A 21099-nucleotide genomic window follows, 5' to 3' on the forward strand; every position below is an offset into this window, starting at 1 on the left:
CTGATTCATTCTTCTGCTTTGTCTCATCTATTTATTCAATCTAGTGTATTTTTAATTTTATTTATTGTGTTCTTTATCTCTAATTGGTTATTTTTTATCTCATTGTTAAGGGTCTCAGTTTTCCTACACTCTTTTCTGAAGCCCAGTCAGTATCTTTATGATCATTACTGTAAATTATCAGGCATATTACTTATTATTATCCCGTGTTGTGATTTTGTTCTGATCTTTCATTTGGAACATATTCCTCTGTCTCCTCATTTTATCTAACTCTGTGTCTCTTTCTGTGTGTTAGGAAAGAGAGGTTTGTCTCTTGCACTTGAAAATAATGACCTTATAAAGAAGAGGTTCTGTAGTGCCCTGTTGTGCAGTGTCCTCTATTCACCAGAACTTGATGCTTCAGGGTTGTCTCCTATGTGTGATACATACCCTCTACTATTGTGGCTGAGCTGCTTTTTCCTTCAGTCATCTGCAGTGGTTATTTTTGCCTGTTGCAGATAGTGTTTGGTCCTTGTGGTGTTTGTGGGTCAGTCTGGGGATACCTTGGGCTTGAGTTGAGTTAGACCAGGTATTTGCCAGAGATGCAGTAGTACAAAACTACAGGGCACTTTCCTTGTGTTGTCCCCTGAGAAGCTTTTGTTGGTGGGTAGGGCCTCCAGCCCACTTCTGTGGCCTGTCTGGCTAGTATGTGTGATTATATTTCCATTTTTCTAGGGCAAGAATCACTTTGAGTGGGTGGGGAGGGGAAAAAGAAAAAGAGTCACTTTGGAGTGGTGCTGGCCACTATTGGGGCTGTTTGCACACTGCCAGACCTGTGGCACCGCCCTGTGTGGTTTCTGGCCAAGAGCATATTAGAGAGGAAGGATCTGCCAAAGCACAGCACAAGGGAGTGGGGTGGCAGGCTGGCAGTGCTAGTAAGTTAGGTAGTGGATGCCCCAAATGGTTTTGTGTTTATACTGGGGGTGAGGGAAGAAATGGCACCTGCCAGTTCCTTTGTTCCTGGGGGACTTCCCCAGCAAATTCTGTATCTCTGGGACACACTTTGAGATTAGTAAACAATTCTCCCTCCCTTATGCTCCAAGAATTTTTCAAACTCTGCTTCTATGTTGTATCTTTGTGGCCTGTTTGTTGTACTGTCCCTTTAATGGCATGAAAGGTTTCCTTTTATTCTCCCAACTCTCCTAGAGCCTAGCCCACTAATTTTTTTTTTAATTCCAGGTTTTACATTCCATTGGTTGTAAGAACTCACAAAATTCAGCCCCTCTAGTTTTCAAAGCCAAATGCTATAGGGAATCATCTTCCCTATGCAGGCTTCCCAGTGTGCGGATCTGTTTCTCTCCCTTCTCCATGCCCATAGTGTCCCTCCTTCCCACAGAAAGTCCAGTGAGTCTATTTAGTTCCTGTGTCTTTGCCCTTCTTACACTCTTTAATGTGGCCTCTTCTCTACACTTAGTTGTGGAGATTATTCGGTCAGTCTTTGGGTTATCTTCTGGGTTATTTACACTGATGTGAGTGTTTTCTAGTTGTATCCATGGGATGAGGTGAGCCTGGGGTCCTCCTACTCCACCATCCTCCCCAAAAGTCCCTAAATCATTCAGGTTTTTAAAGTTAAATTTTAGAAATCTTTGCCTTTTTAGTTTTCCTAGTGAGTTTGTCTACCTGGTTATTTGGTTCCTTCAGCATTGTCCTTTTGATATATGTCATGAATATGGAGATGTCAGCTAGTGCTATATTCTGCCATGTGTCCTTACCCCATATGTTCTTATTTCTCATTTGCATGATTTCCTCAACATGTTCCTGACCAAAGAGCTACTCCATTAGCTACTGCCCATTTAGTCTGAGAAAAGTTATACTTCATTCTGATTCTCATTAACAGACTATTCAATCACCTATTTTATGACTATTTGTTGAGCATATTGTGCTGATTCTTCTGAACCTGATTCTGTTGGGGTTAGACCATCATTAGTCCTCAAGGCCATGAACAGACAGCATAATTCAGATGGTGTCATGGAGGTGATCTATCTATAGACCGTGTATTGTTGAGCCATAGGCAAGGGTGCTCCTGATTGCCCAATCACCTGAGCTCAGATGGGCTCACCCTTTGAACATCTGGCACCACTACTGGCTTTGCTGAGATTAGCTTACCTTATGCAGAGGGTTGGTCCTCCATCCGTTTGTCCTGCCTAGAAATATGCCATTTCCGTGATAAGAGTTTATGGTCAGGAATAGTTTCCCTCTGTCCAGAGTCTGCTTTACCCATTCCAGAATAGGCTGTTGTGTTAAGTATAATTCATTTGTTTTTTGTCAGTGGCTCTGTATTTTGTAGGGCCTCATGGAGTACCCAGCCGAGCTTTTCAATTGGCTGGTATGCAATCTATGTTCTTTATGACTGGGTCTGATATTTTTCTGCCTTCAGGGGACCTACTCATGCCTAGAAATTTTACTGTAGCTTGGGATCCTTGGTCATTACTTGGATTCATATGGATGAAATGAAATTAACTCTATTTTTTACCCTTTCTGTTCTTTCAAATTATCACATATAAGGATGTCATTAATATGCATAATGCTGGTTTGTAGGTGTTGTGTTTTCATCAAAGGCCTGAATGTCTTGTGTTAGATGGTTGTGGGCTCTTACTGAGCTGTTAAGGTATCCTGTGATACCCTAGTAAACTGGCATTGTCTGCCTTCCCATGTGACTGCAGTCATGGGTTGGCTTTCCTCACCAATTAGAATAGCAAAGAACATGTCAGATAAATCTATCACCAGGTAATCAGTTCCAGATCCAGTGGTGATATTTATGATAGCATCTATATATGAGAGTGCTCCCTCGATTTGGGAAGAGTGTTTAAATTCCTATAATCTACTGTAAATCTATATGATATGTCTGGCTTTTTAATGGGCCAGATTGGGTTAATATATGGCAAAAGAGTAGGCACAGTAATTTGTTTATTTATGAGTTCCTAAATGTTTACCTTGATTTTTGTATGTCCTATCATCCATTCCAAGAATGTTTTTTTAATTTATTTTTTAATTTACATCCAAGTTAGCATATAATGATTTCAAGAGTAGATTCCAGTGATTCATCCCCTATGTATAAGGCCCAGTGCTCATCCCAACAAAGTGTCCTCCCGTAAGCCCCTCACCCATTTAGCCCATCCCCCACCCACAATCCCTCAGCAACCCTCAGTTTGTTCTCTATATTTAAGAGTCTCTTATGTTTTGTCCCCTCTCTGTTTTTATTTTTGCTTCGCTTCCCTTATGTTCATCTGGATTGTATCTTAAATTCTCCATATGCATGAAATCATGATATTTGTCTTTCTCTAATTTCGCTAAGCATGACACTCTCTAGTTCCATCCACGTAGTCGCAAATGGCAAGATTTCATCCAAGAATGTTTTCTAAACTGCAGCCTATACGGCATTTAGCTGTAATGAGGTGGCCTATATCTATCTTCCATTGCTAGGAATGTAGATAGATACCCATGTCCCTGGGGTTAATTTTCCTCCTAATTCTTTAATAGTCCCTTTTTATTGTGAAAGAGTTTTCTAAATTAGTAGGATATCCTTGTATCAATGTTACTTGGGAAACTTTAAGAACATAATGGCATACTGTAGTTATTTTTATTTACAAAAGGTTGACATGGCCAGTGTAGCTTATGGGCAATTGCCTCTGGCTTAGGCCTAGAGACAGAGACTGCTGATAGGGTTTTGCTCTCTTTGGCAATCCCTGGCTTGCTTATTAATGGGATTAGGTTTCATAAAGGAGCTAGTGTTTACAATAAATAGGTTAGTGACTCCAAATGTGGGTTTATATTCTGTAAGTCTATTTACTTAAAGGTTTGGTTGTTTCCATTTCTCTAAGACTGTATGTAGTTTTTGAGGTTTCTATTTGGATTTCTATTTTTATAACTTGTTTTAAAGGGTGGTGGTCTAAATGGTTTCAGAGGCTAATAGGACCTTATAACTGTAGATCTATATGGTCTATTTTGATTTGATATATTGTATCAGCCTGTTTTGTCTGTGTGTGTGTGTGTGTGTGTGTGTGTGTGTGTGTAAGCCATAGTCTTTATCTTGACTTAGTTCCTCAGTTGTTCCTATCAAGCCAGTCAGTCCTGTGTTTCTGGCACCTGCAAAGACTGTGAATAATCCTGCTCTGTCCTGCAGGGTGCAGCTTTTAGACTGACCTTTTAAATTTGTTCTGTTGCTTCCATAAGTAATGGTGAGGGTATCTGCCCCCTATCATTAATCATAGTTAATAGCCATCATTTTATTATTAATAGTTTCCCCTGCTGTTTTCCATAGAGATGTTTTAGGGAACGTATATTAGGTAGAGGCCATTTTAATCTCTAGGTTGCTGCTCCCTAAGTATCTTTGTAAATTAGTATTATTTTCTCCAAATGCTCTAAGGTGTTGTTTCAATTTAGCGTCAGTGGTAATGAGTCCAAGTTGCACAATCTCTGTTCCAATAAGGACCATGTTTTGTTTTTCTTTGGACCATAAATCTAATAGCTGCTGAGCTTGTGTCCATTTCAATTTGTTAGAATTCCATTCTAATGTTTGTCATTTCTTGTCTAAGCTCGCTCTTCAGTGTCTCTGATTGGTTCCATATTCTCATCTGTTTTAGTTTTGTCTGTTTTCACAGGCCTGGCTTTTTAGTTAAATTTACCAGGGTCAAAGGGGTTAAAATAATCCTTTTCCTGGGGTGTGGATTAGTGCCGTTAAGAGAAAAGGGACTGGTTTCTTCCTGCTCTGGGGATTACTTTCTATGCCAACACTTTCCTCTCTACATCTGTTACTCAATGCTCCTAATAAGAGCACTGGAATGTTTTCCTCAGTTCTTTTCAATATAGGCTAGAACTCGCTGAAATGGGTGATCAGGCCAACACCTGGAGTTTAAGTTTTATAGGTCTCCAGGGATCTTTGCAGTTAAATATCACTCAAATCATCTCGAGCAATTTTGTAGGGTGAATGAGTGAGGCATAGTTACCATTGTCTTTTTTGTTGCCTGATGGGGTCCCATGCTTCTCTAGGAACCAGGACCCCAAGGTGTCTCCAAATGGAGGATACCCTGTCATGTGCTTTTAGCTCCTCCCCTGCAAGTCAGTTGAAAAATCCACAGCTCTGTCTTTAAGCAGAATATGCCACTGTGGATAGTTAGGCCTTTATGCATTAGGGTTGATGTCTTGTACCCCCCCATGACCCTCCTCCTATGATCTAGCCTCATCCGACATTGCCCTGTTTTATGTGTCTGGCTACCCTGACCTGTGTGGCCTGTGCCTGTACAACCCACACTCTGTCACATGGCCTTCAGGCCCAGGGAGCTCTGGGTGGCCCCCAACTCCTTTAATGGCCTCAGAGTGCAGCAAGCCCACCCCTTGAACATTAAGTGGTAGATTTAAACTGGCAACAGTCTGTCGCAATTTGGACTGGTTGTCTGATCGGGTCCTGGGCTTTTCCAACAATGAGGGTTCTCACAGAAGCCCCTGGTTTAAGCTGGAAGCTAAAAGGTTGGCTTTAAGAGATACCCGGGAGTCTTGATTACAGGTAAACCTGGGACCTGTTTATGGGGATTGAATGTTGCCTGTTTAAATTTGTCACCTCAGATTCATGAAGGGTCGTGGCGTGGATTTATTTCTCCCTGGAGGCTATGCAGGTGGCTGTTGACAGGCCCCAGCTCCAACCACCTGGAGGGATCCTGGTGTCTCAGGCCAGCTGAAGGAAATGAACTGCACATGAGTGTGTTGCACAGTTTAGAGTAGCCGGGGACCTAAAACATAGCCATGGTCTTGAGAGGCTGGGTCACAAGAGAATCTCTTGAAGAAAAGACATATGTATATATGCAAACCTAACCTAACTCACTACCTGAAGGCAGAGCTTGAATTAATGGCCTGCATTGGTGGGGCAGGTCTGGGAGTGCCGGCCATGGTATCATCTAATAAGAGGTTCCTTCAGTCTAAGGTTGCTGAAGTCCCAAACCTCTCAGACATCAAGCCCAAATGGGGACTGTTGCCAATCACCAGCTATTGCTTCCAGGTGATTTTCATGGTGGGCCCACAACATAGCAGAAACTGTGCCATTATTTGGGAAAGGTCCGAGCTCCGTGGGTCTAAAGGAACTGAATCCCTCAAGGAACCTGAAGGGGATAAACTGCGAATACCCAGGCCACGCAGGTCAGGTAAGCTGGGAACCTGGAAATGGGCACGAACGGGAGAGGCTGTGGCACAGAAACAGGATCGTGGAGACCTAAGGCATCTGCTTCATTCCAAGCCCTAACCTACACAAACATGCATATTCCCCCAGATGACATCACTGAAAGAAACCGGACTGCCTTGCCAGCGTGGGGCTGGGCAAACTAGATGAGGTACCCTTCAGTAAGAGACACCTGGGAGCCTTGATTGTTGGAGAGGCCCAGGATCCCATCAAGCAGCCAGTCAAATATGTACTGACGGTCACCAGTTTAAAGGTGTTGCCACAGAAGATTTTTGAGGGTGGGATCCCTTTGCCCTAGAGGTTATGTAGGTGGTTGGGAACTGGCCTGAGTTCCACAGGCCTGGAGGGCCACAGCTACCCTCAGTGGGCTAATGGGCTGCATACTAAGCAAACATCAGCTATGCAGGTCAGGGGACCCAGGGACCTGGAACTGGATAACGTTGGGAGAGTTCAGATCTCCAGAGTGGGCTTTTGAGGATCCATGGCATCTGCCTAATTCTAAACCCTAACCTACACAAATGTGCGTATTCCCCCTTAAAGGCATCGCTGGAAGAAACAAGACTGGCTTTCCAGAACAAATCCAGTAATCAAGACTCCCAGATGTCTCTTGTTGGAGGATACCCCATCAGTCAGCCCGTCTACACCTTGGCAAGGCAGTTCAGTTTCCTCCAGCTCTGTCTTCAGGGGGGAATACGCACATTCATGTAGGTTAGTGTTTGCAATTAGGCAGATGCCTGGTACCCCCTACAGCCTATTCTTGTGACCCAGCCTCCTGACACTTGCCTTTTAACAGGTCCCTGGCTTCCCTGACCTGTGTGGCCTGTGCTTGTGCAGTTCCAGCCTTGGGCAGCCTAGAACCTTCAGGAATGTGTAGTACCGGTTGTCCCAAACTACCTACATGGCCTCCAGGGCAGAGGGAACCCTCCTCCTGAAAATTTTTCTGAGACAGCAGCATTAAACTGGCAAGTCTCCATTCGGTCTGGCTGCCTGATGAGGTCCCAGGTTTACCAGTGGAGGGGCCCAGAGAAGGCCACCCAAAAATTTCCACAGTGAGATATTATTTTGAATTAAAGTTACTTTAAAAATGGCCAGTGACCTTCCTTTGTCGCCTGAAAGCAATGAATACATCTCCTGTGTGAAAGGTACCCTCCCTGTACCAGAAGGAGGAGAGATACTCTTCTCATCAGAAAAAAGGAAATCCAGGGCTGAAAAACCCTCTATACACAAACTGTGTCACTTTTACTAATTTATTACCTCAGCCCAAATCTTGTTTAGAATTCTTTACTAATTGAAGCTCTTGAACATAAGTTTTGTTTGTCCTGTCCATTCCTCACAGATTTATATTTGTCTAAAACATGTAAAACCTACATGCCTGCGTCATTGATTTCTTAGGGCCTCTATGCACACGTAATTTGACTTTTTTTTCTTTTTTTCTCAAGTGACTCTTCTCGTGTCAACTAAAGGTAGAGAAAAAATTTTCTTCCCCATCAGTTGGCGTAGGGGTGGGATAAATTTCCCAGACTGGATACTGTTTGCTTTGAGGCTGCTGCAGCTGAGAGATGCCAACACATCTGATCAACAGGGGGCAGAAGGTAAGAATCTTTACCACAATAGCTTTCTGGTTCTCTGCCTTCAGTGTCTGACAGAGCAAGAGTGGGGAGAGTCCTTTTTCTCTAAATTTAGATTAGCAGAAGAAAATATTTGTGTAACCAGTTCCTTGGACTTAGCAACTCTTGTAAATGTGAAGGACTACTCTTGGTTGGAATAATTCAACTCCTCCTAGAGATGGAATCGCTTTTTTGCTTCATAAAAAGGAATTACTTTAGGGAAAGAATGCAGGTATAGGTCCTTACAGGTATAGGTCCTGCTGTTTGAGCCAGCATCTGTTTAGACAAACTTTGCTGTGGGTCCTCTATGAAAAAAAAAAAAAAAAATCCACAAGGCTTTTCCTTTTGTCTGTCTTTATATGCTTGAGAGCTTGGCTTTGTGACTGGTGAGAATATTCCCTCTGGTCTCCATCATCCAGAGGATGCACTGAGTGCGCCTTGGTGGCCAAATAGGCTGTTTAAAGATACGCACTTATAAGCAGCATTCTTTTTCTGGCCATTCCAGCTCTCAGGGGAGTTTCTCATAAGGGGTCCCAGCCCATAAAACACATTTTTCATTTCAGCCTTTGTTGCTTGTTATGTTAGTGTCATGGACTAGCATGTCTGTGACTGGAGAGGTGTCATATTTTCACAGGAGACCAGAGAAACTATCTTGATGACACCATTCTTACTTCCGGTACAATGAAGGCCTTTGTTTTCTTATACTATTTTCGGGCAAAAACTTTTCAATAATGAGGGCCAAGGGCACCTCTGTGTCTATAACCTCAGACTGGAAAGTTGCCTCAGGGTCTTTCCATTAAAAAAATGTTTATTGGTCTGGGTCATCATTAAGATTAAGAAGATCCTATTCATCAATGGCCAGATGATGGATCCTTTAAAGAAAGAAAAAAAGCTTTATAGACTGGCTGGTCTTATGGACTCCTTTATTAAGTCTAATTTCCGATTTTTCATTTTAATATCTACATTCAATGTAAAGTTTCCTTCTCAAAATCTCTGGCCTCCAACTGCTTCTTCCTCCAGGATTTACAGAGAGCACTCTGGCCTAATCTTTAGGCCAAATTATACAGGTTACTCATGTAAATCCTGAAAACCAGAAAGTAAATTTAGCAGAAGGTGGTCCTTGTAATTCCTTCTACTTTTTAGGGCTCTGCAATCAGGCTCTCCTGGCTTCAGGCATTCTCATGCATTGTCCTTTGCACATATATCCTAAACTCCCCACTAAAAAGAAATTCGTGTCCCCTGGACAGCAAATCTTTTAGAAGATCCTACCAAATTTAGAGAAAAATTAGAAAGATTCATGATGATTCACAGCACCCCATCACAGAGAAAACAGATGACGAAAATTTCTCCTACGCCCTCCTACAAATCATCAGCTAAAGGCCAATATTCAAAGCCAAGGCAGAACTGTGTATTCAAAATGCTGTCCACAGACTTTACAAAGGCATAAATCTTTTCAATCTCCCTGACAGAAAGAAGTTAGAAACGTGGGTTAGTCCCTTGATATTCAGGTTGTAATTACAGTTCTTGCCTTGCAAATCCCTACAAAACCAGAACTGCAAATCTAGAAAAAAGGTCAAAACCCACCTATTTTACCAATCCCCAAAGTGACCTATTCCTCTCAAAATGCTTGTAGATATTATAAAAGATCAGGACATTGGAACAAAATTGAGCTGTCCTTAAAGCACTTACAAACTTAGATTTCTTCTCTGTCCCTTAAAGTTACAGATTTCGTTGTGTCTTTGAAGTGTAAACACAGCCCACAATCTCTTGAAAATGAAAAAAGAAAAAAATGGAAGGAAAGAGGCCTTGTTAAAAATACAAAGTGCAATTAGTACTCTTGCCCAAACTATAGATCACAGCTTCTAGAAGATTACTTCCAGGGACAAATACCAGTCTTAAAAGACCTCTCCAAAAATAGCAAATGACTTGAATCATCTGAGTAAATTAATATTCCCCCTACGATTCAAAAACTGGTAAGTTTTATATTGTTTTAAAACCAAGCTCTGAGATGTATTTGTCTATATGTATATGTGTGTATGTCATTTAGAGGTAGGATATTTTTTTGTTCCTGGATGTTACTGCCAAAATTAATTTGTAAAATAGCTCTATTTAACAAGCATTTGTATAAATTTAGTATTCATAAACTCTCCAAAATAAGATACAAACTTAATCCAAATAAATTTCAGGTTCATATGACCTGGTAAATATTTGGCATTACAAATAATTTAAGGTTTTTGAGTTAATTAAAATAGACCTGTAAGTGAAAACGTCTACTCTGCTCAGTTACTAAAAGTTAAATAATTTCATATTACATAGGCTGCAAAATTTTTCAACAACAAAATAGCTTGGGAGAATGGTTAATTTTGTCTGAAATCTCATGAAGTTTTTGTGGATGATCTAAACATAACTGTTAAAAATAAGTAAATTGAATATCTGTCAAGTTAAAAAGCTTTTAGGTAAACTTTTCAATGGTTGCCCAATGTTTTTGATAACCTGAAACTTTAAAATTTTGTTACAGGATGAGTTAAGTTAAATTCATTGAATATCTAGACCATTTCCAAATAAGATAAAATTAAATATTAATTACTGAATATAGGTTTACTTAGTTTTGGATTCCTTAATACAGAGAAACTAAAGATAAATTTGGATCGGTTACTAAATATTTTTGTGCTTCATTGAAAGATTGTATTATAAAGAAGCACATGTTTCTAGAAATGTATTCATAAATTTGCCAATCTAAAAAATGCCAGCGTAACAGATTCACACTACCTAGATTTTACTAGAAATTAAATTTCTAAGAGTTAAGAAGTCTAATATACATGAGTATATATAAAAAATAATAAGGGAAACATCTCTAGTAAAATGTGTGCTTTTGGTAGAAGAAGGTATGAGGAATGGAAATGCATTTTTGGTTGGAGAAAGTAATCTTGTCCTAACATGAGGCTGGTTATTTAAAAAGGAAAAACTTAGGACAAAAATCTGAATATAAAAGAGGAAACTTATAAAAGGTTTGTGAAAAGGGAATCTTTAAAGGAATTGTAGATTAAGATTAAAATGAATTTCTTTAGGGGCACCTGGGTGTCTCAGTCAGTTAAGCGTCCAACTTTGGTTCAGGTCATGATCTCAAGGTTCGTGGGTTTGAGCCCTGTGGTGGCTTTGTGCTGACAGCTCAGAGGCTGGAGCCTGCTTCACATTCTGTGTCTCTCCTTTTCTCTCTCCCTGCTCTTCCCCTAGTTGTGCTCACTCACTCTCTAAAAAATAAACATTAAAAAAATTTTTTTAGTGAATTTACAGGCTCTGGTTTAAGATTGTGATGTAAGATCCTGAACTCACCTCCTCCGCAGACACACCAAATATACACCTATTTCTAGAGTAATTCCCTCTGAAGAACTGAGGGCTGAGAAGCTCCTGCATAATCAAAGACTGAGAGAAGGGCAGGAAAGATGGAGACACTGGAAGAAAGGAACTCTCACTTTGATGCTATAGATTGCAGCAAGGAGGAATAGAACCCAAGGGATTATGAACAGATCTGTTTGCCTGGGGCACAGAAAAAAACAAAAAAACAAAAAACTGCAGTTCAAAAGATCAATTAGAATATAAAGGAACTAGCCCTAGAACCCTGCCCTGTGGTGAGGGGTGTTCTGGAACTCTGTGGGTCCAACAGGCTGCTGAGCACCTCGGTTTACATTCCCCAGCCACCCTGATAATGCAGATGGAAGCAGCATCCAAAGCCATAGCTGTCCTTCTATGTCCTCAGTGAACCCTGGGCCCCTACCACACACCAGCCCCAGGTCCCCTGGGTACTGACAGAAATCTGTGGTTTCAAGAGCAGCTAGAATATAGAAGATCCAGCCCTAGAACTCTGCCAGATGGAAAGAGAGTGGTTGGAACTCTGGGTCAGAGGGACTGGCGAGTACCACCGTTTATGTTCCTTCTCCACCTTGGTAGAAAGGATGGAAGCAGCGTCCAGGGGTCTCGGCTGGCCTACCACCTCATGGGCCTGGAGCCCCTAGCCCACACCTGTCCCAGTCATCTCAGTAAAGTGTCCCCAGTGCAGTGCACACCAGCCTAGCCCTGGGCAGTGTTTACTACAGCTCCAGCCATGTCACCAAGGTGACAGAGAGGTAAAGCATGCCAGAACACTCTAGAACCATACCACTTTGGCTCCAGATGACTTGTAGGGCACCTCTGGTGCAGAGCACTCTGGGACCTCCCAGCTTAGGCCTGCCTCTGCTTCCGCTGCCCCACCAGGGCACCCCTTTTGCTGAGCACCCCAGGACACCCCAGCTTGCACCCATTTCAACTTTATCCATCCTTCCAGGGCACCCTCTGCACAGAGAACCCTGGGACCACCAATCTCATGCCCACATCAGCTGTGGCCATCCCACCAGGACAGGCCCAGGATGGTATACCCCAGGACCCCCATACCAGCCACAGTTCCAGCCAACCAGCCAAAGTCACCAGGCACACATAATCTACATAGGGGTTGACCATACACAAGACCACCTTCTCAAGTTTAAGAGAAGTAGCTATTCCATCTAATTCAAAGAAGCAAACACAGAAAGTCCAGCAAAATGAAGGGATAGAAGAATGTGCTCCAAATGAAAGAACAAGGCAAAGCCTCAGAAATAAAACTAAATGAAATGGAGATAAGCAACATGCCTGAGAAGACATTTAAAGTCTCACTGGACTGGAGATTATAATATAAAGCTTATAATATAAGCATCTTTATAAAGATTATAAAGCTGGAGATTATAAAGAAGCATATATTATAAGATGCTATATTATAAGCTTATATTATAAAGATGCTCACTGGACTGGAGAAAAGAATGGAAGAACTGAGTAAGAGCTTCAACAAAAAGATGGAAAACATAAAGGAACTAATCAGAGTTGAAGACCACGATAACTGAAATAAAAGTACTCTAGAGGGAATCAACAGTACATTAGCAGATGCAGAATAATGGACCAGTGATCTGAAGTCAGAGTAATGAAAACTCCTAAGCTGAACAGTAAAAAGGAAAAAAAAAATTTTTTTTAATGAGGATAAAGGATCTCTTGGACAACATCAAGTAAACAAACATTTGCATTATAGGGGTTCCAGACAGAGAAGAGAGAAAAAGAGGCAGAAAATGTATTTGAGGAAATAATAGCTGAAAACTTCCCAAATTTGAGGAAGAAAACACATCCAGATTCAGGAAGAACAGAGTTCTAAACAAGATGAATTCAAGAGCCTCCACACCAACATACATAATAATTAAAATGTCAAAAGTTAGGCCATCTTGTGTCCCTGTGTGTACCTGATCTCAACTGGTCCACCCAAGACCCCTGAGTGCCAACCCCGGGTCCTATTTCCACTCCAGCAAGATGAAAGAAACTATCATGAACCAGGAGAAAGTCGCCAAACTGCAAGCAAAGTGTGCATTGGTGGAAAGGGAGCTGCTCACTGAAAGAAGAAGGTGGTTCATAGAATGGCTACAGCAGATGATACAAAAAAAAAAAAAAACAACTTCAGTTTTCCTTAAAGAAGTTAGGGGTAAACAATATCTCTGGTATTGAAGAATTGAATGTGTTCACAAACCAAGGAGCAGTGATCTACTTTAACAACCCGAAGTTCAGGCAGCCCTGGCACTTTCACAATTACAGGCCACGCTGAGACAGAGCAGCTGACAGCAATGCTACCCAGTATCTTAAACCAACTTGGCGTGGACAGTCTGACTAGTCTAAGAAGACTGGCTGAAGTGCTGTGCAAACAACGTGTAGCTAGAAAAGGGCCACTTGCTACAGGAGAGGAGGATGATGATGAAGTTCCAGATCTTATGGAGAATTTTGATGAATCTTCCAAGAATGAAGCAAACTGAATTGAGTCAACTTCCGAAGAAAATAAAACTTGGAGTGACTGGGAGCTGCTATTTTGTATTGTGACTGCTTTTTAAAATTTTGTTTATGGCTCTGATAAAATTAATATAGATAGCTAATATTTTTAAACCCAAGCCCCTTGGACATTGCAGCTCTGTTCGGTTTTGACTTACACACAATTCATTCTTTGCAGCTAATTAAGCTGAAGAAGCCTGGAAATAAAGTTTGAAACAAGGTTAATAAAGTTCTTTGCCCAATTAAAAAAAAAGTCAAAGGTTAAAGATAGAGAATTTTAAAAGCAGTGAGAAGCAAAAAGTTATGTTCAAGGGAAACCCTATAAGGCTGTCCAGCTGATTGTTTTCAGAAGAAACTGTGCAGGCCAGAAGGGGGTGGCATGATATATTCAAAGAGCTGGAAGAAACAAATCTACAACCAAGAACACCCAGCGAAGTTACCATCCAGAAGTGAAGGAGAGGTAGAGTTTCCCAGACAAGCAAAAGTTTAAGGAGTTCTTTAAGGAAAAAAGAAAAGGCCATAATTAGAAGAAAATTATGAGTAAAATTATGTAAAATATGACAACAGACACATAAAACATGGAAGGGTAGTAAAAATGTTCTTTTAGAATGTGTTCAAACTTAAGTGACCATCAATTTAATATAGACTGCTATAAAGTTAGAATGTTATATATAAATCTCACAGTAACCACAAACTCCAAACTTCTAATAGATACACAAAAAAATGAGAAAGAAAACCAAACAGGACACTACAGAAATTAATCACAAGGAAAGAGCAATAAAAGAAAGGAATACAGATCTACACACACACACACACACAAAAGAAGCCAGAAAACAACACGATAGCAGTAAGTACATATCTATCAATAATGACTTTAAATGTTAATAGTCTAAATGCTCAAATCAAAAGACATAGGGTGATGGAAGGGGGAGTAACAATCAAGTCTCACCTATCTGATGCCTACAAGAGATTCCATCAGACCTAAGACACCTACACAGTGAAAGTAAAAGGATGGAAAAAGATATTTCATGCAAATGAAAGGGAAAAAAACCAAAAAACCAAGGTAGCAATACTTATACCAGACAAAATACACTTTAAAAGAAGAGACAAAGGGCATTACATAATAAGTGATCAATCCAACAAGAAAATATAATAATTGTAAATATGCACTCAACATTGGAGTACCTAAATAGAGTAAATATTAAGAAACATAAAGGGAGAAATTGGTAGTAATAACAAAATACTAGGGGACGTTATCATCCCAATTACATCAATGGATATACTGTCCAGGCAGAAATCAATGAGAAACAGTGTCTGAGTGACACATTAGACCAGATTGACTTTAAGAAATAGACAAAACATTTTATCCTAAAGCAGTAGAATACACATTCTTTTCCAGTGCACATGGAACATCCTCCAGGAGAGATCACATATTAGACCACAAAACAAATCTCAATACATTTAAGAAGATTGAAATTATATCACACATCTTTTCTGACCACAAGAGTATGAAACTTGAAATCAATCACAAGGGAAAAAAATGAAAAAAAACACAAATATGTGGAAACAATATGCTACTAAATGACCAAGGGGTCAATGAAAACATTAAAAGAGGAAATAAATACATGGAAATAAATGAAAATGAAAACAACAGTTCAAAATCTTTGGAACACTGCAAAAGCAATTTTAAGAGCAAAGTATACTTATAAAAGGATACAGTCGCAACTCAAGAAACAAGAAAAATCCCAAATAAGCCATGTAACCTTATACCTAAAGGAACTAGAAAAAGAACAAACAAATCCTAAGGTTAGTAGAAGGAAAGAGATAATACAGATCAGAGCAAAATAAATGAAATAGACTAGAAAAACAATTTTTAAAAGATCAATGAAAACAGCTGATTCTTTGAAAAGATAGAATTGATAAACCTTTAGCCAGACTCATCCAAAAAAAGGTGAAAAAAATAAAATCAGAAATGAAGTAGTAATAACCAACACCACAGGAATACAAAGGATTATAAGAGATTGTTATAAAAATTACATGCCAACAAATTGGACAACATGGAAGAACTGAATATTCCTGGAAACATACAATCTTCTAAAATTGAATCAGAAAGAAACAAAAAATCTGAATAGATCAATTACTAGTAATGAAATTGAATCAGTAATTGAAAAACTATCACCAAAGTCCATTACCAGGTGGCTTCAAGTGAATTCTACCAAACACTTAAAGAAGATTTAATAACTATTCTTCTCAAAGTAGTCAAAAACACATAAAAGGAAAGAAAATCTTCCAAATTCATTCTATAAGACCAGCATTACCCTGATACCAAAACCAGACAAAGACACTACAAAAAAAGAAAACTACAGACCAATATCCCTGATGAACAGACACAAAAATACTCAACAAAATATTAACAAACCACATTCAACAATATATTAAAAGGATCATTAAATACAAACATTTTTTCACAGAACTAGAATAATCCTAAAATTTGTATGAAGCCACAAAAAACCTTGAATAGCCAAAATAATATTGAAAAAGAAGAAAAAAATGGATATCACAATCCCAGATGTCAAGACCTACTACAAAGCTGTAGTAGTCAAAACAGTATGTTACTGGCACAAAAATAGACACATGAAAAATAGACACATGAAACAGAACAGAGAGCCAAGAAATAAACCCACATTTATATGGTCAATTTATGACAAAGGAGATAAGAATATAAAATGGGTAAAAGACATTCTCTTCAATAAATGGTGCTGGGAAAACAGGACAGCAACATGCAAAACAATTAAACTGGACTGCTTTCTTACACCATACCTAAAAATAAACTGAAAATGAATTAAAGACCTAACTGTGAGACTTGAAGCCATAAAATCCTAGAAATGAACACAGGCACTAATCTGTTTGACATCAGTCTTGGCAACATTTTTGTAGATATGTCTTCTCAGGTAAGGGAAACAAAAGCAAAACCAAAAAAAAAAAAAAAAAAAAGAAAGAAAAGAAAAACAACAAATTCTTGGGACTACACAAAAATGAAAAGCTTTTTCACAGTGAAAGAAACCATCAACAAATGAAAAGGCAATATACTAAATAGGAGAAGACATTTGCACGTTATATATCCAATAAAGGGTTAATATCAAAAATATACAAAGAATTCATACAACTCAACACTAAAAAAAAATCTGATTTAAAAATGGGCAGAGGACCTGAATAGACATTTTTGCCAAAAAAGACATACAGATGGCCAACAGATACATGAAAAGATGCTAAATGTGTCTAATTATCAGTAAAATGCAAATCAAAACCACAATGAGATATCACCTTATACCTATCAGAATGGTAGAATCAAAAAGAAATGTTAGGATGTGGAGAAAAAGGAACTCTCATGCACTGTTGGTGGGAACAAAATTGGTGCAGCCACTGTGGGAACCAGTATGGAGATTCCTTAAAATATTAAAGATAAAAAGACCATATGATCCAGTATTTACCCAAAGAAAATAAAAACACTAATTGGAAAAGATATATGCACTCCTATATTTAATGCAGCATTTTTTACACTAGTCAAGATATGGAAGAAACCCAAGTGTCTGTTGGTAGATGCATGAATAAAGAACACGTAGTATATTATTACTCAGCCATAAAAAAAGAATGAAATCTTGCTATTTGTGACAACATGGATGGACCCAGAAGATGTTATACTAAGTGAAATAAGTCAGAGAAATACAAATACCGTATGATTTCACTTATATGTGGAATGTAGAAAGAAAACACATGACTAAGTGAACAAAAAGCAGAAACGGAAGCATAAATGCAGCATACAAAATGATGGTTGCCGGAAAGGGCGGTGGGGAATGGGCAAAAAGAGGAAAGGGGAGTGGGAGACCCAGGCTTCCAGTTATGGAATAAATAAGTCGTGGGGATAAAAGGCACAGCATAGGAAGTATAGTCAGTGGCATTGTAATAGCACTGTATGAGGACAGATGGTGGCCACACGTGTGGGGAGCATAGCACGACATAGAGTTGTCCAAACGCTGTTGTACGCCTGAAACGAGTGTAACACTATGTGTCAATTTAGAAAGTAAGCTGGTACAAAACTAAAATTTGTGCGTTTTGTTGTTGTCTTGCTGTTAAAAGACCAAAGTGTTCTTAGATTACTGGTCTGATTTGAATAAGAAATTGTAAACAGAGATTTTTCTTTAACAGTGTCATCTACCTAGAAAGCAAATGTTCTATGCTTTATCTTTATCAAATGTTTGGTTACTTTTAAAAATCTGAGTCTATTTAATATTAAAAGAGCTAAGAATTTTTATAACAATTTAACTTTCTGTATTTACTTGTAAAGTCTTCGGTTCATAGTGATCTGTGATCCTATCAGATTTCAACACCTTTTGATATTTTTTGACAAACTTCTCAAAACTAAGTTCAACAGTGAAGTCTTCTGGGTGGCTCAGTCGGTTAAGCGTCCGAATTTGGCTCAGGTCATGATCTCCTGGTCTGTGGGTTCAAGCCCTGTGTCAGGCTCCGTGAGGACAGCTCAGAGCCTGGAGCCTGCTTCGGATCCTTTGTCTCCCTCTCTCTCCCTGCCCCTCCCCTGCTCGCACTCTTGCTCTCATTTGCTCGCTCTCAAAAATAAACATTAAGAAAAATTTTAGATGAAGTCTTTTGACCACAAGCTATCTTTGAAATTTTTCAGCAAGTCCCTGGAATGATTCAAAATACTTACTCTTCTCATAAAAGAGAGATTAAATAAATTAGGTATGTGAAATCACATGGGAAGCAATGTCAAATAAGAGTTGCTAAACCTTCTTAAATTGTATTTGTGTAAATATGGGTTACTAAAATAAGTATTCTATAAATTGAATGAAACTCCTGGAAATCTGATATTATCCATGTTATCACTTATAATTCTAGTTACTATCTTGAAATGCTGTATATCGCAGAAATAACCAAATTTCCTTATTTATTGCATTATAATGAACTTAAATCAGATCTTTGGCCATTGCCATTTGTTGAGACTCTTTGTAATTTAGAGAATTCTTCTTTTATTTTGATAAAGAATTATTTTTACAAAAGGGCTTCATTTTGAAAGAGATTCAAAGGAAAGATTCTGAGAGGTACTATAGAATACAGGTCTCAAATAACCTTAAGAGCATACCATTGAATTGTGTAAGGATTTATAGAACTCTAATGAAGAAACTGATGGCTTCACACAAATGCTAACAAAAAATCAAAATCAGTTACACAGTACTGAACAAACTGAGGAGGATAATTGTACTTTTTTATGATGTTTTGCTTGAAATATTACTGGATCTTTCATCTTTTCCAAATATACGAAAACCTCTCCTCTTAAGTAATTATTATACTAATTTGGTAATTATACCTTTGTAAGCAGGATTGAAACATTTATCTTTTTCTCCTTACCTGATCCCTCTAGAATCAGAAACTCCCAGGGAGTATTTTTATATTTTCAGGACAATATATTTATTTGCATGTGTTCAATAAGAATCTAGTCTCTGTGACAGGACATAAATGGTAAGATTGGTTATGTTATCAAGGCTTTGACTTGAATGTCCTATTTGAGAGAGACATGCGTAGACTGAGATATGACCAGACAGCTTTAAGTCAGATTGACTTTCTGAAGCCAATAAAACTCCTTGGAAATATTGGCCTGATACCTTGCTTACAGGGATCCCAGAGGCTTTACCAGATGAATGAAGGTCACTTCCTAGCAGGTGTAGGAAACTCAGGATATTTTGAGAGAACTCAAGAAGACAGGAATTAACCCAAACATCAAGTACCACAGGTGGAGTATGATGGCAAGTAGTTGACTTGGCCTCTTCGTCTCAAGAGGCTTTTAAAACGTCAGTCTGGGATTCCTTATGAAAAGTTCCAGCCAAGCAGATTTTTAAAGTGCATATATGATCGATTGCTATTCTTGTTGCACTTGTATAAATAAGCAAGCTAGATTTATTGAAACTGGAGTTCATTTGCAAACAAATTAGTCTTCCTATTATTGGTAGAAATCAGAGTAATTATAGAGAGAAAAATTACATTTCAATTGAAACTATAATACATACTTTTGGATATCAGATTCTAATTCTGCTCACTATTATTAAGGTTTTGATTTCTACCTGTAAGCTAGACTTGATCCTGAATTATTCTAGTTTCTTCTAAAGTCTGGATACAACTCTTCAAATTAATTTTTCCAATTTTCTCCTATCCTTTTGACTTGAAATCATTGAAAACTAAAACTTCCCTTTTTCTTGAAGCCTTCCAAACTGAATATGAATGACTTTATATAAACTTTAGAGAAATAACCACAACAGCTTCATGTATGAATACTCTTGGTGCTGGCAGCCACTTTGTGGCCACTAACAAAAATCACCAGACATTCAAACACCAAAAAAAAAAAAAAAAAAAAAAAAAAATCTACCAGCATGCCATTGCCTGCCTTCACTCCCTATAAAAATACTTTGATCCCGACATCTGGAAATCATCTCAACTGGCTACCCTCATAATTTAGAAATTGACTTATAATGTGTTCCAATCTTTAACCAGTGTTTTATTTTGTTTCCATTGAAATGACTCTTATTTAATCGGATTACGTATTACTGATTACTTGAACCACAGGCCTAACTTTGAGAAAACATCTGCACACTGCCTCCTGAAATGAGTTTAACTGAACTGACCTACTGTCAGGACAAAGAGACGGGTTCAACGAGAGGAACAGTCTACCAATTTTAGTATGCAAAACCTTAGATTTTAGTTTGCAAAACTTCCAGGGAAGTTTCAGAGGAGGAAACCATAGCTAAAGGCCGGCTGCCCACCATCCCCCCACAAATGTGCCCCTTATTTTGATTTAAAGTTACTAAAAACTGGCTACTGTATGAAGAACACTCTGGCACTCCTTTATCTCCAAACAGCAGGAAATATATCTCCCATGTGAGAGGCCCTCTCCCCATACCAGATAAAAGAGACATCCTAACCATCAGAGCTAGGGAATTCAGAACCAAGAAGGCTGTGTAATCAAAATACTTTACTTCTTCAGCCCAAATCCTGTTTAGAATTCTTCACTAAGCTCCAGAATATAAATTTTGTTTGTCCTGTCAATTACAGATTTATGTTTCTTTGAATAAAACATAAGCATGACGTGGTCGTGTTTTGGGTCTTAATTTCATCATCAGGCCTCTGTATACACATAAAACTTCAGAGGTTTTTTTCTCCTATTAATCTTTCTTAGATCAGTTAGAAGACTATTGAAGGGTAAAGAAAAAAATTTCCTCCCAAAAACCAATAATCAGTGCTCCCAAGTATCTCTTAATGAAAGGTATCCTAACCAGCCTGCCTGGCGGTGCCCTGGCGAGGCAGTTCATATTCCTCCAGATCTGCCTTTAGGAGGACTATGTACTCCTG

The 21099-nt window shown here is 38.9% G+C and overlaps 1 pseudogene; it reads left to right on the plus strand.

Annotated features, from left to right (window-relative positions):
• Window positions 1–12948: 12948 nt before the first annotated feature.
• On the plus strand, window positions 12949–14193 carry LOC124510446 (transcription factor BTF3-like; annotated as a pseudogene).
• The last annotated feature ends 6906 nt before the right edge of the window (window positions 14194–21099 follow it).

The sequence above is a fragment of the Lynx rufus genome, unplaced genomic scaffold, assembly GCF_022079265.1.
Source record: "Lynx rufus isolate CCGP_SWC_20201006 ecotype Redwood Valley unplaced genomic scaffold, mLynRuf1.p SCAF_15, whole genome shotgun sequence".
Classification (NCBI taxonomy): domain Eukaryota; kingdom Metazoa; phylum Chordata; class Mammalia; order Carnivora; family Felidae; genus Lynx; species Lynx rufus.